Source organism: Lithobates pipiens, unplaced genomic scaffold (assembly GCF_037356315.1).
Source record: "Lithobates pipiens isolate NorthernLeopardFrog02 unplaced genomic scaffold, aLitPip1_a1.2 Scaffold_3, whole genome shotgun sequence".
Lineage (NCBI taxonomy): Eukaryota > Metazoa > Chordata > Amphibia > Anura > Ranidae > Lithobates > Lithobates pipiens.
Window position 1 is genome coordinate 152,313,499 of NW_027507790.1, and position 21,569 is coordinate 152,335,067.

A 21,569-nucleotide genomic window follows, 5' to 3' on the forward strand; every position below is an offset into this window, starting at 1 on the left:
CAAATAGTGAATGACAACACCCACACCAGAGAAATGTCTTTTAATTAAAAAAAAAAAACTAAATAAAACAAAAAAAGTGTCCCACAAAGTAAATTCAATGCTAATCACTTTATTCAGAGATGTAGATCCATCAGTCACGATGTGTGATGCTCTCATAATTCGCCAATGCAAACACGATAACCTGCACAGTGATGATCCTCTCAAGGCACTGCTGCCATCCCAAATGATATTCCATGGATGGCTGCTGAATGCCAAACCGGACAGAGATTCTGGCTGACATCACTGACCAAATATGGTCATGACATCACCTGGAAAGCCTGCTATCTTGGAACTTAAAACAAGTTTGCAAGCAGCTAAAAGCTCTCATTTAGTCAAAGTAGTAAGAACTCCACTAGATTAATGAATTCTTGCTGCAGTAGCCAGGGGTCAGGCAGGCAGGAAGGCAAACTGGCAAATATGGCCATTTAATTCACTGTGAACTGCATACAGCTTAGGTTCAGGTCACACTCATGTGCCTCTGTTGTGTCGTTTAAAACAAGGCATTGGAAAAAAAAGAAAGCAATTGCAGCCTGTTATCACTGAAGTGCATGTACAGACAGGCTGTAAAGGCTGCAGGATATCAGCAGCAATGAGATGTAACAAATGAAAGAAAAAGATAAATCCCACCTCCAAGATACATAGCATTTTGCTTCCTACATGATACATAGCATGTTGCTTCTGGCATTCAGTGGGGTTTACATCAACTTTAACAACTTTAACAGACCAATAGCCCTACACTAATCTCTCCCTAAGCACTTCCTATGCTTTCCTTATCACACATAAAGCACATTGTCATTATGGCTATTGCGACCTCACCCTTTTATAGTGAAGGCCCTGGTTTATCCTAAAGCCCCTTTATTGGCCATTTTAAGCCAGCTGATGTAAGTTCAAAGGCCAGGCAGTGCAATATGTTTACAAAAATGCTGGTAAATGTCTGCATTATTTCACTGGGATAATTAATTTCAAACCTGTTGAATCTTCTACAGTCCCTTCGCGGCGACCAATCCATATCTCCTCCCTAATTACAATATTTCGCACTGATCACTGATCATCTACATCTTTTTAGTTGTGTTAAAAAATTTAAAGCACTTTCACAGTGAAGTGTTTTTTTTTATTATCTGGCAGTATAAATAAATGGTTAGTCATGGCTTATCATGGCTTAAAGATGCATACTTAAACTGTTGTTTGCTCAAACATGATTGGCTGCTGCATAAATCAATCTGATAGAGATCGTTTCTTTGAGGAAAAGATAAATTATATGTCTGAGCTTGTGAAAGCAATTCATTTTAGATAGCAGTTATTGATTATTTCATTCTACGGGTACATGTACATGTCTACATCATGCTTTAAATACAACATATAAAGGTAATTGAGTGCACTAACAGGTATAATGGAGTACATTTACTTAAACAGTGCGTAGAGAAGGTGCATTCTATAGTTTATGTATAGTTGCCAACTGTCCCTGATTTTCCTGGGTAAACTTCAGTTCAGGTTTAAAGGTCTGACACTATTCTCCCTTTTTTTTTTTTTTTTTTTTTTACTGTTACGGTGCTCTTGTATAATGGCACTCCACACATATATTTAAAAATATAATTTAATCCAAAGATATACATAGTAAAATGGGTTAAAAGTGCGACTACAGCCATTAATATTATTCGACTTGAGAAGAGTAAATACTTCTGTCAATATTTTATTGCTGCCTTTATCCTGTTGGAGAGATTTAAGCTTACTACCTGTCCCTATGACAGATAAGGAAAAGTTTTTTTTTTTTTTTTTTTTAAGTCTTTGTCCCCACTGGAGTGATTTACTATCCCTTCTTGTTATAACAGGAAGAAGAAGGAAATTTCCCCAATAGAGACACCACAATAAGAACTGAACAGCGATCTTATCTCTCTCCCACTCTGGCTTGTCGAATACTGCCTTTGGCTGTATTCGGGCTTTACGCTCTTATTCACACCAATGCATTTTTCAGTGACTTTTTTTAATTGAAATGGAAAAATTTAACAGTTCACAACTAAGAGAGGCTCACCAGGGGACAGCACTTTCCTTCTCAAGGTTACAGAAAAATAACAGGAGCCATATTATAACCTTTGCAAGACAGCTGAAGACTCAATTCATTACAAATTGCATTGCAATGCACATTAAATACATGTGACTGCAAACATTAATGTATGTCAACATGCTTTTGATGAGTTTTGCTTGCCTTAAATGAAAAATGCTCACAGGGCAAAAGCATAACTGCAAGTGATGAGCAAACAGAGAATGGTGTAAGTCGATTTTTTCTGAACATTTGAAAAATAAAAAAATACAAACCCTGACCATATGGAAGCATAATCTTGTATTTTTTCTAGCCATTTTCAAGTCAAATATGCTAGCCTCTTGTAAAACAAAGACATAGACAGCTAGAAAAGGACACAGAGAACATGAACCAATGGAAAAAAATAAAGTGTGTGTTTTAATAAGGTTTTAATGGCCATTTAAAAATACCAAAATCCTTAAAATAATTTGATTGAGAAATACAGTACCTTCAACCTGCACCTGTAGGATGTATTTCAAGCGAAAGTAAAGTAAAACAAAAGCTAAATGACAGTTCCGATCTCTGGCCTTCTTCATATGAACGAATGGCCAGAAGAAAATTGTTGGTCAATGAGGCTAGCCAGTTGGTTTGTTGACATTCAGCTGCTGGCCTGTGAGTTTTTAGTTTACAGTATTTGAGTCCATCAAGAGGGGATCACAAACCACACCAGCTTACTTTTGCCATGGGTAATGTGGGATCCCTCCAAAATCAATACCAGACCTTATATAGGCATGCAGCCTTATTAACCAGGAAAAGGAGAGGCAGTGAGCATTCAGTTCCCCCCTCTCCCCCACCCCGAACCATACCAGGCTACATGTCCTAAACATGGGCCACCTCCTGGCAAAGCACTTTATCCCCACATTGCTAAAGACAAGCACCTCATCCCCACACCCCTGGACTGGTGAATGTGAGGGGGTGCAGAAGGAGAAATACTGGTATCTAGAAGCCCCCTAATAATCAGCGCAGCCCCCATCAGAGGTGCCAGCCAAAATGCCAATTAGTGCCCAGCAAATGCCAATTAGTGCCCACCAAAATGCCAATCAGTGCCCATTAAAGTGTCAATCAGTGCCCATCAAAATGCCAATCTGTGCCCATCAGTAACGCATGTTGGTGCCCTTCACAGATGCCAATCAGTGGCCATCAGTAATGACTATCAGTGCCTCCTCATCAGTGCTGGTGATGAAATATCACCAAATGAAAGCTCTATTTGTGAGAAGAAAATGATAAAAAACATAAAAATTTAGTTTTGGTACAGAGCTGAGGCTGTCAATCACAGGCTGTGTGCTGGAGATCCCTCCCAGTCACCTTTTTTCTCTTGGTGTCAGGCAAACTTGTCAGAAGTGACTGATAGCAGAGGAACAAAGCAACAGACAGAAATGACACTTAGTGCTCTTAATTGAGACACAATCACACTATAGAGGGAAATGCTTTGGGATATGCTTTGTTCATATTTCATGTCTGAGCTTTACAACCACTTTAACCACCTTCCATCCACACTTTAACCACCACCCTCCCACCTACGCTATAGCTGTGTCCTTTGAACACAGCTGTTCACAAATCGGGGTAAAGTGCCAATCAGAACGGCTCTTTACCATGTGACCAGCTGTGTCCAGTTACAGCTGATCACAGTTTAAACAGGATTTGCCGGTTATCGCTAGTCTTCTTTATTATAAATAATAAATGTTAATTTGTTTTGAAAGCCTGTTTCATGAGACTATTCATTTTTTTTAAAAACATATTATTGTTTTAATATTATGTAGCACTAACCCCCAAAGGAGCTGCTGGTTATTTTTGGGCTTACCGTTACCTTTTGTTCTAGGACACGTCTAGGGGTTTTTCCGTGGTAGATGGCCCAGCAACTTGAGACAGACAATAGATCCAGTTGAATGGATTTTATTTGCAAATGTCAACTGCTGAACAGTCTTTTAACTTGGGATCAGATAGTTGGAAAGGAAAGTTCAGGAACTCTCAATGTCAAAGTCTATAAACGTTAAGGAACTTGCTTACTTTGACTGCATCCAGAGAATAGCCATTTGCAGCTGGATGAACCCTCAGGTTGGACAGTCCCTCTCTCACAAGGCCTAGCAGTCAACAAGGTGCTTACTTAGGAACAAAGTCTTTATCACTGACGTTGTTGCAGAACACGTAGGGAAACTAAGCTGTAGAACACTTGTTGGATACCTGGATCTTTCAGCCCACTTGGCGATATCCCCCAAGACCGGATTCTACTACTTCAGCCCTTCCAGGCTCTTGTTAAGAAAACCAACCTCACACGTAGTGCTCTTCTAAAGAGTCCTCCCCTGGAATGCTCGAAGTACACTGGGTCTCTCTCGGACCGGGGACAGCACCCATCCACCTCGGAATCCTTCCTTAGTTCCTTTGCCTTGGGCTAGCCAGCCCCGAGGCACCAAAATCAGGTGGAACCGCACCCCAGGTCATAGCCTTCCCGGGGGCTGATCAGGAGGACCAGGACCATATACTCAGCACAGCATACTGAACCGAAACCCAGAACCACGTGACGTCCGTGTCTTAACCACTTCCCACCCGGCCAATGCACATATACGGGGAGCCATCTACTTCTGATAGGACGTTCAGGAACGTCCATCAGAAGGAGCTGGATCGCGCGCGCGCGTGCCCGCGCAGAGGCGCGATCCCGATGCGCCCGTGTCACTCGGACACGGCGCATCTCAGATCGGCAGGAGGGCTCTCTGATTGGTCCTCCTGATCACATGACGGCCGTGTCCAATCACGGCCGTCATGTGATGTAAACAAACAGCCGGTTGCTAGGCAATCGGCTCCTCCTCTCCTCACACAGAAGTCATGGCTGAGGAGAGGAGAGCAGATCGCTGCAGCCGGCTGATGATCAGTGAGTATGAGCTGTTTTTTACAGCTTTTTACTCACCGATCACCAGTCTAGTGTAATACACAACGCACACCACACAGTATAAACACAGTCCCCACATATGTCCCCAAAACATACATGTCCCCAAAACATACATGTCCCCAAATAATAAAAACACATGTCCCTAATAATAAAAACATGTCCCTCACATATGTCCCACTAAAATCACATGTTCCAATGATTATCTGCACACGTATATACGTGATCACCTGCACACATATGTACATGATCATTTGCGTACATATGTCCGTGATCACACAAACCAATTATTATACACTTAACAGAATTTTTTTTACCAAAAACATGTAGCAGAATACATTTTGGCTTAAATTTATGACAAAATTAGATTTTATTGGATTTCTTTTAAAATAGAAAAAAGAAAATATTGTTTTTTTTCAAAATTTCTGCTTTTTTGCGCTTATATCGCAAAAAATAAAAAACTGAGTCGTGAATAAATACCACCAAAATAAAGCTCTATTTGTGCGAACAAAATGATAAAAATTTCATTTGGGTACAGTGTAGCATGACTGCGCAATTGTCACTGAAAGCGCTAGAGCGATGAAAGCTGAAAATTGGGCTGGGAAGGAAGGGGGCGAAAGTGCCCTGTATTGAAGTGGTTAAATACCCTCTCCCAGAGGGCACAGCGGGAGGGCCAATCCCACTGACCTGACTCCGAGAGGGAGTAATTCAAACGCCTAACCAGACCATAGTTCCACGCCTGCCACCAGAGACAGTGCCCCCTGTGGCCAGGCTGAACATCTCACAGTCTAGTCAGACTGACACCAAAGCCAAACTTAGTCAAATAGGCCCAAACCAAAGTATGGGTAAAGCTTTAACTTTGAAAACATAGCACCTGCTCTTCAGGAGCCTGCCACTACAATTAAATAAAAACCTTCAAACATATATCAAATACATATGGACAATATGTTTTAACAACTTAAAAAAAATTGGATAAATTACAATAAACAAATAAGTTAATATCACTTAAAACTTTGGTTCCGGGCAAGTGGTGTACTCGCATACTGGTGTAGTGGTATAGTGGTTTAGTGGTTAGCACTTTAACCTTGCGGAAAAGGGGTTGCTGGTTCAAATCCCAATCACTACATTATCTGCATGGAGTTTGCATGTTTTCCCTGTGCCTGCATGGGTTTCCTCCCACACTCAAAAGAAATGCTGGTAGAGTAATTGGCTCCTGTCTAAATGGTCCTAGTATGTGTATGTATGAATGTGAGTTAGGGATCTTAGATTGTAAGCTCCTTTAGTGCAAGGACTGGTGTGAATGTATATGTAAAGCACTGTGTAAATTGTACCTGAAATAAATCAATAAGTTAATGTATGTATTCCTAACTTAAACTTATGGTCAATAAACTGAAATAATTGAGTAGGCTTTGCTTAAACCTATGGTCTAGAAACTGGAAAAATGTAGTTGGCTTTACAGTCTATAAATTGGAGAAATTGAGTTGGCTTTACTTTAAACTATAGTTCCAGACAAGTTAAGGTATGTATTCCTAACTTAAAACACTACAGTCTATAAACTGAAAAAAATGTAGTTAGCTTTATTTAAAACAATAAAGTTGAAAACATGAAGAGTCTAATGAGTTAGACCTAAACGGCTGATGCAAATAGTGGCCTCAATTTTTGTGAGTAGACCCAGCATAATATTTTTTTACAGTGTTGGAAGAGAGCAGGCTGAGTTTCCAGCACAACTAGAGAACTGACTATTGTGTGTTCTCCTGCTTAGTGGGGTCAGTTTTTAATAGGAAAGCAGAGGTGGTGGCAGGAACACCAGGGATTTCACACAAAGGAAGCAATGCAAACAGAACAGGATTCTTTCTCATACAAGTACATGGTACAACAGGCGTATATAAGGAATATGAAATGTTGGGGTAGCGAACACTAAATATATTTTTATTCCTGCTACTAATGCAGAAAGTAAAATATACAAAGCCACTATACAATCCCTTTAGCAAAGTTACAAAGTGCCTATGTAGACTTTTATATTTTATATTTAGTGTTAATTCTGAAAGAGTAATGTGAAATGAAACTCAAACATGTAGGTCATATGTTTATATGCTCACAGTGAAAGTCCACCTGTTTTTGCTTCAAGAGGAAGAGAGGTCAAAACAGATTGCTTCTAAGTGTGCTGACCAATACTTTAGAAGTGTAACATGATAGCTTCCAAGAGCCTTAATGAAATTTGTATTTCATAGAAATCACCTTTCAAGCTACATCACCCAGGATTTGCATGACGGACTACTTAAGTCAGGGGATTTTACACACAGATGCACATCTCAGTGTAACTTTGCCTATGACCTTCAGACCCTTCAGCTCATGCAGCAATCACCTGGGAAATATGTTGACTATATTTGGCACCTCTTGTATTATTATAAATGGAAGACTCATGACTAGCCCACTACTTTTACATGATATATTCAATCAACAAATGTACTCATATATCTATAAAGGCATACAGGTATACAGCTACAAACTGTACAGCTCCGATTCATGTATTCTCAATATATACTGTAGATATATATATATATATATATATATATAGATATGTAAAAAAAAACAGATTTAAAAACATTTTTCTTACTTTAAAACCGTAGTAAATGTTGAAACCATGGCCCATTGTCACCACTGTAAAGGCTTCCATCTTCACCCAATCTTCTCTCAAGTTCGCTGGCTGTGGCCACTTGAAGGGCTGAAGATGCACACAGGAGTCATGGATATGGCATAGAGCTCTGGAGAAAACTGCACAAATATGCTGTTGTTTCAGAGCAAATGTGTGGTGCTGTCCCCGGCTGCTGCTGCTCACTAGAATATCTCCAGGCTGGGTTTTAATCATCTGTTCTTATTTTATATTGCCTCTGTGGTCACAGTTTTTATACTGGCTTCAGCTTCCAAAAGAATCTGTCATTCACGTAGGGCATCCAAGAGCCAGACTCATTTATAAGTTAATAATAAACTTAATTCATGCTTACTATGAATGCTTATTAATGTTTAAAGGGAAAACAGTATTTTTTTTAGTAGCATAATTGTATAATAAGAACAAAATGAAAAAAACAAAACAAATTTCTGGCGCTATAGTAGTGTTTACTAACTTCTGTATAGGCTTCTATAATCACCCAAGGGAATAGCATCGATACGGAACTGGTGCGCTGCAAATATGTCACCATCTTTACCTGATGAAGTGGAGTAACACTATCTGGGAAACGCATTGAAATAAGATGATATGCCATCTCACCATTGGCTGTGAATACACCTAGCATCAACACACTGTGGCTGTGTTTTTTGCAGTTTAAGGCTGAATTAACTTTGGATACTCCAAACTTAGCATGAAATGATAATGGAGGACACCTCTAATTGTACTGCCTATTCAGAGTGCAGCCACTCCCTTGAAGTTAGTGACTAGTGAACTTCAGGTCAGGGGACCCCATTGCGAAGGTAAAACCTGAGCCAGAAAACTGGAATGCGCTCTCCCAAAAGTTAGAAAGGACAGTCTCTGGGATCTTTCAGGCTTTTATTCACTATGCCCTAGATACTTGAATGCTTGCTAGCAGTTCCAGCCAGCCTTAGTCCTGAGTGCATCCAGGTCAGATTCCCTGTGGACTTTCTGTGTCTGCTCTTTGGAACAATGGACGAGGGTCCCCTAGCTCTAGTTGGAACTGGGACCTAGGTTGCCTCTTCTAAATTGCAGCTATCAGTCCCAGATGGTCACAGCCCTAGGCTGGGTTTCTTCTACAGGACAAGGACACTGCTGTTTCAGGCCCTAGCCTATTTATACACCCATCAGCCCCCTCCTGACCATTCTCACTGCCATTGGCTGAGGCTGTGTGAATATGCAAGTGAGGGTCTGCCTCTTCCACTGCCAAAATCTGGACCCTACCAGAAAGCAGTGGAAGGCAGTTGTGCCTGCAACTGGCAGAACCCAGAACAACAAAAATCAAGCTCCACTCCACTGGCTACAGAGGAGCTAGAAAATAAAAACAAAATTTGCCCCAACTGCTAGCAACCTAACTAGTGTGGTGCTACATAAGCATATACGTTTAAGTGTTTAAGAACTTAAGCTGGCAGCAGCTGGATAACAATTTTGCTGATTCATCAGGGACCAGTTGAGTTTTGATCCATCTAGGTTTGTTCCTGTTTGAGAGAAGTCTCCAGGCAACACAGTCGGATTATCCGACAACACGGTCCGATAGGACACATTCCAACTGATTCTCCAATCGTGTGTACAAGGGCTTACAGTCTTTTTGTGGTTAAGCTCGCCCAGCAGGTACACCATCCAGAAATGGACATTTCCACACAGCGTGCTGCTGTGTCTCTCTCTCTCCTACTCAAACAGCTATACACTGACACTTTCAGAAACACCTGATAATAAGCAGGTCTGAAGGGGAAGTACCTGCCTTCTTCGATTAACCTCTTCTTTACCCTGCCCCAGGCTGACCCTCTATATATCCCCCCCTCTGTTCCAGGCCAGGGGTCTGGACACCACGAATCCAGTGGCAGTAGACCCGGGAAAGGGCATCCGCATTCTGATGTACCTTTCCCAGTCTATGTACCACTACAAACCTGAAGTCTTGTAGTGCAAGGAACCACCAGGTGATTCTGGAGTTTTTATCTTTATTTTGGGCCATCCATTTAAGGGGCGCATGATCTGAAACTAACTTGAAGGTTCGGCCCAGTAAGTAGTAGTGGAGTATCTCCAAAGCCCATTTTATTGCGAGACACTCCCTTTCCACAATGGAATAATTCCTTTCAGCTGGCGTGAGCTTCTGGCTCAAGTACACAACAGGGTGCTCATCCCCCCCAATCATCTGGGACAGTACTGCACCCAGACCCAATTTTGAGGCATCTGTTTGTGCCAGGACTTTTGAAAGTCGGGAGCTACCAACACTGGTTACTGGCACAAAGCTTGCTTCAACCGGCAGAACGCTGCTTCTGCTTCTGCACTCCACTGAACAACAGTTGCGTTGCCAAAGTTGGGGACAAACCTCCTATAATAGCCCACAATGCCAAGGAAAGAACGCACTTGTTTCTTTGTGAGTGGACAGGGACATTTAATCACACCCCTGCCTACAAAATGCCCCAGGTAGCAGGCCTCCTCCAACCCAACCTTGCTCTTTTCCGGGTTCACTGTGAACCCCGCCCTTCGGAGGGCATCCAGGACCAACTGGACCTTCGGTAAGTGACTCTCCCAGTCCTGACTAAAGATGACAATGTCATCAAGATAGGCTCCTGAGAATTCCTTATGAGGTCTCAGGACGAAGTCCATGGCCCGCTGGAAAGTGGCTGGGGCCCCATGTAACCCGAATGGCATTCCGGCATACTGCCATAAGCCCTCGGTTTTGGCAAATGCAGTTTTTTCTTTAGCCTCTGGGTAAAGCGGGAACTGCTAGTATCCCTTGGTCAAGTCAAGAGTGGTGATGTACCTTGATACCTTGTTTCTTGATATACACCGGGCCAAAAAAACGCTGTAAAACACGTTCCTGAGTTTTAGCCGCTCCAAGGTGACCCCCAAGTACATGACTATGAGCCAAATGCAACACCCTAGACCTAAAAGGTTTGAGTACCACCAGTTGTTTCAACACTTCTTGATTGAACTTAGTTACTCGGTACAACAAGTCATGATTCACAGCAAAATGGGGGAACTTCACGTCTGCTCCAGGGTGCTGTGGTTCACCGTTTAAGACCGTGGCCTGTTCCCTGGCGGGGATCAAAGTGGGGTCCTTCATCTGAGCACTAAGGAAATCTTCCCGGGAACCTCCGAGATCTGACATGTCTGGCTCAGAGGAGGTACTTTCCTCTTCCAATCCCGCAAACACCTCCAGGGGACCAGGCTCACTTTCTGCAGGTTCAGCAACCTGGTACTGATCCTTAGTAACAACCTCCTGCAACACCGTATTATTCACCACCTCTGTGGGTTATTGCTTTTTGGGGGAAACCCCCGAACCTTTGAGCTTTTGCTCATACAAGTCCCAAAACATGGAGCAGTCTCGCCCGATTAGTAAATCATGAGGTAATCCCGGGACTACCCAAACTTTTAGTGTAGCCGTTCCTGCTGGTGTACACAGGGTCACACAGGCCACTGGATAGTTTTTAACATCACTATGCACATAGATGACCCCAACCTGTTCCCTTGGTACCAGCTTTCTTGGCAACCCGTCTGATCAGAGCAGGGTAATGACACTCCCAGAGTCAAGGAGTGCTACCACCTCTTGTCCATTGACCCGCACCACACACTCATGCTGATGGCAGGACCAACAGTGAACCTCATGGGTTCCCCCTGTCGGTTCCCTGAAAGTTTAGGTCCTGGGGTGCTCCTGGTAGTTGTATTATCCTTCCGAGCAGCCACTATAGGATCACTGGGAGCCACACTGGTGCTGGAACACACTTCTTTGAAATGGGCCAGCTCTCTTGTGACAGAGAGACTCTCCTGGAACTTTTCCGCACAACTGTAGCGCTCAACAGCTGTAGCCATCTCATCCAGGGACTGAGGCTCGGACTGAGCCACCCATCGGTGGAGCTCATTGGGTAGTCTATGCAGGAAACGATCTAGTGCGACTCTTTCCACAATCTGAGTATGTGTCTTTTCCTCAGGTTTCAGCCAATCTTGGAACAAGTGCATCAGGTGGTAGGGTTAGCCTTGTCAAAGTGCCAGCCATGGACTCGGTTTGCCCTTAAAGTGACAGTCACTCCCAGCCTTGCTAGGATTTCTGCTTTCAGGAGCTTATAATCGCGTGATGATTCAGGGGCCAAGTCACAGTATGCTTGTTGGGGGTCTGCGGTCAGGAAAGGAACCAGTACATCTGCCCAGTCTTTATCAGGCAGACCTTCCCTTGCTGCACCCCCCCGCTCAAACATAGCTAGGTATGCTTCCATTTTGTCTAAGGCCGTCTTATTTTGCAGGGTCCGCTGCACTGCCTTTCAGGGGTCACTCTTTACAGCGGGGTCACCTTTCGTCATTTCAGCCTGCTGGGTCACCGCCTTTTGTAATCCCACTATCTGTTCACTCAGTAAGCGATTTGTTTCCTGTTGTACAGCGACTGTCTGCACCAGGATCTTCTCCTGCCGAGCCTGTGCTTGTACCAGGGCCTGCTGGGCGTCCTGATGGTGGGCCTGAGCTTGTGTATTAGCCAGTACCAGTTGCTAAACCACATCCTCCATGACTTGTTCAGAAGATTTCACTGTCTTTGTCCCTGTCTGGAGCCTAACGCCCCGGGGGATCAGGGTATGGTCCTTCCTAGTGGAGGACATCAGACACCCGTCTGCACTTTTTAGTGTTTCACTCTTTATGTGTGTGCACTTTTTTTATGCACCGGGTGGAAGTTTTTGGGGTGTGTTTTGCACGCCATGGGCTTTTTCAATCGAAAAAACAACTCTAACATTACTTACTCAAGGAAAAACTTTATCAAAATCAGTAACTTTTGAGATAAGATAATTTATTTAAGATAATTGAGGCAATGAACAGTGTGGTCAAGACTTTGTGATGTAAAACATAATGTGTATAGTTTAGAGGCCAAGAAAATGTAGTGAATAGAGTGTAGTAGACATGACTATGTATTGTACAACATAATGTACACATTGTAGCAATCAGAATACATTGGTCAGGACTATGCAATGCTTTGAGTAAAGTTGTCAGTAGAAAGTGCTCCTTTAAATGTTGGTGGTGAGTGGTGTGTGTTTCCTCCTAAATAGGGATGACCCGAACAGTGCTCATTTTAAAGACTTATGTGCAAGTCATTGCCATAAAAAGTGTATGGGGACTTGGGTCCTGCCCCGGGGACATGTATCAATGCAAAAAAAGTTGTAAAAACTGCTGTTTTTTTCAGGAGCAGTGATTTTAATAATGCTTAAAATGTAACAATAAAAAATGAAATATTTGTTTAAATATTGTGCATGGGGGGCCCCCTTAGTCTGCCTGTAAAGTAGTGCATCTTCCCCATGTTTATAACATTATCGCAGCAAAATTACATTTCTAAAGGAAAAATTTTAATCAAAATTGCTTACGGCTGTAATGTATTGCTGGATCCCGACAATATACATAAAAAATCATTGAAAACAACGTTGTGTGTTCTCTCTCAGTCCATACCAGGCCCTTCAGGTCTGGTGTGGATTTTAAGGGGAACTTCATGCCAACATTTAAAAAAATGGCATGGTTCCCCCCAAAATCCATACAAGACCCTTATCCGAGCATGCAACCTGGCAGGCCGTAGGAAAAAGGGGGCGAGAGAACACCCCCCTCCTGAACCATACCGGGCCACATGCCCTCAACATAGGGAGTGTGCTTTGGGGCCCCCCAAACCTCCTTGTCCCCATGTTGATGGGGACAAGGGCCTCATCCCCTCAACCCTGGCCATTGGTTGTGGGTGTCTGCGGGTGGGGGGCTTATAAGAATCTGAAAGCCCCTTAACAGATCCTGCCCCCCCATGCAAATGGGTATCAGGTACATTGTACCCCTACTCATTCACCAAAAAAATGTCAAAAAAGCCAAAATGACAGCAAACGAGTTTTGACAATTCCTTATTTTTTTAAAGTGTCCCGCGATTTAAAACCACTATCAATCATGGCTCTGATGGATCAGAAAAATATTTAGAAAAAAATGGGAAAACTCTGCTTCCATGGGAGGCTTCCCTGTGACTATCATCTTTTCGCTTTGACAGCTATTACATAGACAAGGGAGGGTCCACCCAGTGACATAACTGAGTGACCTGCCCCTTCTGACATCATGTGACATCAGAGGGGGTGGGGTTTACTATTTACATAATCAGGTGGCCCTGCCCTTGCCTATATAACAGCTGTTAAAGCGAAAAGATGGCAGTCGCAGCGACGCCTCCCATCAAGGCAGAGACATCGTGGGAAACATATTTTTTTTAAATAAAGGAATTATCAAAACTGTCTCCTGTCATTTTTACTTTAACACTTTTTTTGGTGAATCTTAACTTCATCTTTCTGTAAAGTTAGGATGTCAACTCAAAAATGTTTATTTTTTTTGATCTGAGTTTATGATTCACAAGTCTGCATTATTAATTGTCTATTTTAGAAAGTTATTTCTTTACTTTACTTAGTTATCAATTTTTGATCTCCTACAAAAGCGTAATCTCCAGAAAACAAAGATGGTGTTCATTCATGTGTTGGAGTCTTATCCCTATACTCTGGGTTCATAGAAACCCCCTTTATATCTGAAATGTGCTATCCCACCATACTGGCGATTTCAAAGACCGAGAAGATCTAGCTCTCGTTAATATCTTTTGTTATACGGTTTGTTTGTTCAGTTGGACTCAAATGCTAAGGTCACCTTTCTAGAAAAAAATAAAAATGCATGTTTTTGCAGAAAAAAGTATGTTTATTAATTGTTTCTACAGAAACCTGCAAAACATTTCTGTTTGCTCCTGTGGGCATTTCCTTTAGTTTTCTTGCCTGTACCTTTGTACAGATTTCTGTTTGAAAGCTGAAGAAAGTGTGAGCGGACTAGGGTGTTCATAAACCATTGAGAACTACAAGCCATCTTCCATAGTGGTAGACTGGACTTGTAGTTTATTCATTCACACATTATTTAAATTACATTTAATTGGCTCTCTCTCATCATCCAAGGTTTAGACTCGCCTAATAAGGGTCTGGATTTTCTGTTCCCCCTGTTTCCTACGCATCAATATAGCCTGCCTTCAAGAATGTTTTCTTGTTGTCCCTTCATTTGTCACTAAAAGAGAAGATATAATATATCTGGTTAAAATTATCACCTTCTTCTTTACTGTTCATTACCAATGACGTTAAGATAATAAATAAATGTGCCTAAATTAACGAAAAATAATAAAAATATAAACGGTATCCTCATCCTCATAAATTTGGTATAGAAAACAAGAATAGAGAAAGGGGCCTATACATGGAACACTCCAACCATGGACTAGCCAATCATCCCCCAATGGAATAAGGGACTGTCTTGATACCCAGGAAATATAACAGATATAATTACACAATCGTGTATTTAGATGGTATGATTAGTATCCAAGTTGGTCGTTTTTGACTAGTTGAAAAAACGACCAACTTGGATACTAATCATACCATCTAAATACACGATTGTGTGTTGTAACTATGTTGTGTGTCAACAAATGTTTTTAATTTTATATATATTTTCTCTTGTTTAAATAAAAAACATTTTAATTATATTTCCTGGGTATCAAGACAGTCCTTTATTCCATTGGGGGATGTTTGGCTAGTCCATGGTTGGAGTGTTCTATGTATAGGCCCCTTTCCCTATTCTTGTTTTCTATACCAATGACATTAAAACATTCTAATGAAAATTTTTACAACACAACTTTGTTCTCATTTACTTATAGTTGCTAGTGCATTAACCTATTTGGTCTAAAAATGATATATTACATTTCTTCATGTTTCAGGTTTTGTTCCTCTACCCTGAGATGGTTTCCAACTTTCCATGCTATCTCTGCCGCATCTGTTCCTATTTCGATTGAAAACTATAGTTATCCAGATGGCTTCCTAATTTGGTACATTTACCACCTTTAATTTCACAAGTTTCAAGATATAGTTCAAAAACCTATCTCACTTTTACACACTTACATATGTTTACAACATAGTCACATATGGTAATACTGAAATTTGAGATTGCACATAACTCTATATTTCATAACTAGCAAATCATCATTTAACATTTAATGAAATAATTTTGTAATTTAGCTCAAATAAAATAATGTGATTTTATCTTAGGAAACCTATTTAAAGTGGAACCACAGCCATACAAGGAAAGAAAGAAGCAGCACCCACCAGCAGGGCACCCATTATTAGCAGTGCCTTATTGTTACCTAACGAATGCCCCCATAAAGATTTTGCTTTATTGGGTTTGGTAAAGTCATCAGATAGAGGATTGCTATCAGCTGAGCTAGCAGTTGGGGGGAGGGGGGTTCCTAATGAGTTTGGCACAACCAAAAAAAATTTAAAAAGTCACTCTGCATGAATTGAAGCACACACATAACATATGTAGAAATTTTAGGGGGTGTTTAGGGGAAAGCAATACTATGGAGCTGACAAAAGACATTGGTAAGTGACTAGACTATAGTTTTATGGGCCAAGAAGAGCATGGTGGGGAAGTTAGTGAGGCAAATATGCCTGAGGACAAAGGGGCAGACTATATGAATTATAGCATATTGCAATGATGGTAATTAGGGAATGAGGAAAGAAATGCAAGACATTAGCAATCATGAAATACATAGAATGTGATGTTAAAGAATAAAACTTACCTTCAGATAGTCCTTCTGCAGGACCTGAATGATGGCAGAACAGGTCTCTGGAATAATGATCCCCAGAGCCTGGGGGGAGATGCCTGTAGAGAACTTGAGGTCCTGAAGGCTTCTCCCTGTCGCCAAGTAGCGCAACGTGGCGATGAGCCTCTGCTCCAGAGTGATGGCTTGCCGCATGCAGGTATCCTGCCTGCTGATATAAGGGGTCAGCAAAGCCAGCAGACGGTGAAAAACGGGGTCCGTCATCCAGAGATAATTCCTGAAATCATCAGGATTATTCTCCCGAATCTCACGGAGCAAAGGCATGTGCGAGAACTGGTCACGCTGGCGCAACCAATTCTTGGTCCACAAACGCCTCCCCTCCCTGTTCATGGACCGGGCTTGTGTCAAAGTAAAAACCCCAACACGAAGCCCCTGCACAGCACAAACTCTACGACAAGTACGTAGACGAAACATGGTTTCAAAACGGTCGGCTCGTCAGAACGGACAACAGAAAGCACCGATAAACAGCAATGCCTGAAAGAACGAACTGAATAGCAGAAGCAAGCAGACAATAAGAAATGCAAATCAAAGCGTACTATACCAAGATATAGTCCACTTTGAGAAACAAATACTTACTGACTGCACGCACTGATTATCAGATACGCAAAGACAAGCACAAGCTGAAGAGCAGTAGTAATCTGAATCACAAATCTGAAAAGCGCGATTCGTCTCTCACCAAACTTCTACTAACACACGATTGACTCGAGATCAGCAGAAGGAGCCCAAAGGGTGCGAGACGTGGTGCTGAACTTCCCTTTTGTAGGCCCGCCGTTACACACCTTACGTCACCACGCAACCACAAATTCCGACAACTTGGTCCGACCGTGTGTATGCAACATCACTTCCGGACCTCGTCCGGAATGACTCCGTTGGAATAACTCAGACGGATTTGGTCGTTGGAATCTCTGACCGTGTGTACCAAGGGCTAAGAAGAATGGATGGGGCCATATATTGCAAAATCTTGGATGAGATGCTTTTTCCCTTAGCCAGAACACTGAAGATAAGTCATGGATGGGTCTTCCAGCATGACAATGATCCAAAACATACCACCAAGGAAACAAATGAGTGGCTCAAGAAGAAGCACATTAAGGTCACGGAGTGGCCGAGTCAGTCTCCAGACCTCAATCCTATAGAACATTTATGGAGGGAGCTGAAACTTCAAGTTGCCAAGAGACAGCCAAGAAACCTTAAGGATTTAGAGAAGATCTGTAAAGAAGAGTGGACCAAAAATGTTTTGCTTGGGGATCAAATACTTTTTTTACTCACTGAACTGCAGCTTAATGTAAAGCATTTGTTTTATATGTTTTTTTCTGGATTTTGGTTGATATTCTGTCTCTATCCTTATAAAATACACCTATGATAAAAATTATAGACCCTTCATTTTTTTGTAAGTGGGCAAACTTACAAAATCTGCAGGGGATCTACTAATTATTTGTCCACTGTGCTTTACAAAGTACCTAGCTGTATGACTTAATATTTTATATCAGTCTTGACTTTAAAGAGGTGTTCCAGCCCAATTTTTTTTTAAAGTCAGGAGCAGCAAACACTGTAGCTGCTGGCTTTTAATGAAGACACTTACCTGTCCAGGGAGCCCACAATGTCAGCCCCCTGAGGCCAATCCATCCATCAGATCAGTAAGGGAAACTGGCAATGGAGCCTTGCGGCTTCACTGCCAGTGTCATGGTCCTTACCGTGCCATGCAGACAGGCAGGCGTGGTCACACCCCAAGTGGTTCAAAGAGGTGTTGAACCTATGACTGCATGTCTAGTGCTCCTGTTACCTTGCCTCTGAGCCACATCTCAGTTCCTTTCAGCCTGCTTTCCAGCTTCGCACAGTTCTGCATAAAATACTAGGACCATACTCTGGATCTTGTTGCAATTAGTACCTTTTACTCCTGGTTCAGCTGAGGCAGTTTATTCAATCAGCTGGATATAAAGCACTGCCTCACTCTAAGGGCTTTGTCATTCATTGCCTCTTGTCTCTATCATTGCCAAAGGTTCCTGTGTTCCTGCATGTCTTGTTTTGCCTAAGTGTTCCTGTGTTCAAGTTACAGTGTTCCAAGACTGACCCCGGCTTCTGACCCTGGCTTGTTTATCGTTTATTCTGACTTCTGGAATCCCTGACTATGGCTTTACCTGGACAATCCTTTGGCAAATTCCTGTCAAGCCCACGTGCACAGATTCACAGCCCAGGTAGCTTATCTCTTTGTTACCGTGGGCTGTGTCTATTTGCAAGGGTGAGCCTACATCTCTGTGCCATGGACTCCAACCTAGGTAAGCCCTCACAGCCAGTTTCTGACTGCACATGCGTGAGTTCTGCAATGCTTTGTGAATGACCAGCTTGTCTTCTGGCCATTCACACATGTCCCAGAAGACAATGAGGGGCCCACCACAGAAGGGGATGTGACTTCCTCGGCCACACCCCGGCTGGATCAAAAGTACTCTTAGTACTTCCAAAAAAGCTAAGTTAGAAAGTAAAAAAAAAAATTTATATCCAAAACTGAGGGGTGGAGAGGTAGTCTTTCGTTTAAGATTACCTCTCAAAATTGGGTGGAACTCCGCTTTAACTTTAAATATGTTCTGATCATACTAAGTGCAAACTTCAAACTAGAATATAATATAATTTTACTTATAAAGACTGAGATTAGAGAACAGAAAATGCCTTCACCTGGAAGTCTTTGTAGGTCCAAGATGATGTACTTATTGTCATAGCCAAAAAAAAACTTTCACATGAGAGCTCAAGAGATTTCTCATATTTTGCTCCCAAGATCATCCTGGGAGGCATTGGGGAAGTAGCCTCACCAGGGGACAGCTGGAATCCACTGACTACATCACCAGATCGTCAAAGAAAAGGAGGAAGTACAACATAAAAATGTAAGTTCACAAAGAATTTTTCTGCATTTTATTGTAACATGATTGCAGATCAGTATGCAGGCATTTGTGGTACTTTAAAGGTAGTTAAAGTACTAGTAACTTTACCTAAAGGAGGAACAACTCTGATGGGGATTAGACATGTGCAGTTCATTTCGTCCCAAATTCGAATTCTGACTACACATATTGCTGAAATAAATGACTGCGTATGTTATTAGAGTACCATTTAAAAATAATGCTATTTTTGTTAAGACAAAGGTGATTTATCCACTTCGATACAGGGCATTTTCACCCCCTTCCTGCCCGGGCCAATTTTTAGTTTTAGTATACAAGTAAGTACAAGCAAATCTCTGGAAAAAAATGTAAATCCCATAGCATACAAAAAATATATATATATATAAAAGTGTATTATATATATATATATATATATATATATATATGTATATATATATATATATATATATATATATATATATATATATATATATATATATATATATATATAGTGTGAGGGGTTAGCTCGGCAGCGGGTGTGTGTGACCCGGATGGGTTCACAACACAAAATCAGGCACAGCAGACAGCGTTGTAGGTGCAAACAAACAAAAGATGTGGTTTATTCATGCTACATGCAGTGAAACATATAACAGCCAAACAAAAATAAAACATGAAAATAAATCCTTGGTCAGCTTGACCTCTAATTACACACTTAGATTCCTTATCTAACAACTGAGTGCTGCCTTGTGCAGCACCAGTCCCTGTCTCTGTTGTAGAGGTTTGCCACACAGGCGTTAACTCACCGCACAGAACAAGTGTCACACTCCCCAGTCTATACAACACAAAACTGGTTCCAGGATGGAGCATCTCCCTAAGCATGCTGGGGTTTTTTGTAGAGGTCTTAATGAGCCCACTTACTTCAGCTGGGCTCATTAACTCTTCCCCTCTAATTATACAAGTCTGCATAAAGCCTGAATCTAGGGCACACATATTTCCCATCCTGGATACAACCAGGTGACTTTACCTGCGTGCTGCCACATACCCCCCCCCTCTTGTTTCAACCTTGGGGTTGTAACACAAGCAGTCAGACATGCATGTATCCGAGACAAAGCATCCACATTCCCCATTTTAACACCAGGGCGATGCTTAACTGTAAAGTTAAATTCTTGTAGGGCCAGGAACCACCTATTTACCCTTCTATTGGTCTCCTTGTTTTGAGCCATCCACTTTAAAGGAGCGTGATCAGTCACCAGGTCAAAGTGCCTACCTAGCAGATAGTACCGAAGGAAATCTAGAGCCCACTTCACTGCTGAACATTCCTTCTCAATCGTGGCGTAATTTACCTCATGGGACTTCAACTTCCTGCTGAGGTAAATGACTGGGTGCTCTTCCCCGTTCCAGACCTGGGATAACACTGCTCCTAACCCAACGTCTGATGCATCAGTTTGTACCACGAAGTCCTTAGAGAAGTCTGGTGAGTACAACACTGGCTGGCTACATAAGGCTGTTTTTAAGGACTGAAATGCTTCTTCAGCCTCTGGGGACCATTTAACCATGACCGACTCTTTCCTTTTTGTCAGGTTGGTGAGGGGCACAGCCTGAGAAGCAAAATGGGGAATGAATCGTCGATAATAGCCAGCGATTCCCAGAGAGGCTCGTACCTGTTTCTTGCTGTTGGGACGTGGCCAACTCTGTATGGCCTCGACTTTATTGACTTGGGGTTTTATCACCCCCCTCCCAATAGTGTACCCAAGATATTTGGCCTCCTCCTGTCCAATGGTACACTTCTTTGGATTGGCCGTAAACCCAGCTTCCCGGATAGAGTCTAGGACTGCTTGTACTTTTGGCAAATGTGAGACCCAGTCTGTGCTATGGATAATCACATCATCCAGGTAAGCTGCAGCATATTTATGATGGGGCCTCAGAATCTTATCCATTTTCCGCTGGAACGTTGCCGGTGCATTCTGTAACCCAAACGGCATTCTCTTATATTGGAATGCCCCATCTGGGGTTACAAACGCAGTTTTCTCCTTGGCCGACTCGGCCAGGGGAATTTGCCAATACCCTTTGGTGAGATCAAGAGTTGTCATATATCGGGCTGTTCCCAGCCGGTCAATCAACTCATCTATACGCGGCATGGGGTAGGTGTCAAATTTTTATACTTTATTCAATCGTCGAAAATCGTTACAAAACCGCCAGCTCCCATCAGGTTTGGGCACTAGTACGATAGGACTGGACCAGTCACTCTGGGACTCCTCTATCACACCCAATTCCAGCATCCTTTGAACCTCCCCACGTATTGCCTCCCATCGGGCCTCTGGTATTCTATATGGTTTTAGTTTTACCCTTTCTCCTGGCGGGGTGATAATGTCATGCTCTACGCCAGATGT

The 21,569-nt window shown here is 42.2% G+C and overlaps 1 long non-coding RNA gene across 1 annotated transcript in view; it reads right to left on the bottom strand.

Annotated features, from left to right (window-relative positions):
* Window positions 1–7,885, bottom strand: part of LOC143940003 (uncharacterized) — a 102,929-nt gene extending 95,044 nt beyond the window's left edge. Inside the window, exon 1 of the long non-coding RNA XR_013263794.1 lies at window positions 7,615–7,885. This is a non-coding gene — a long non-coding RNA (uncharacterized LOC143940003). The remainder of the gene's footprint in view (window positions 1–7,614) is intronic.
* Between the last annotated feature and the right edge of the window lie 13,684 nt (window positions 7,886–21,569).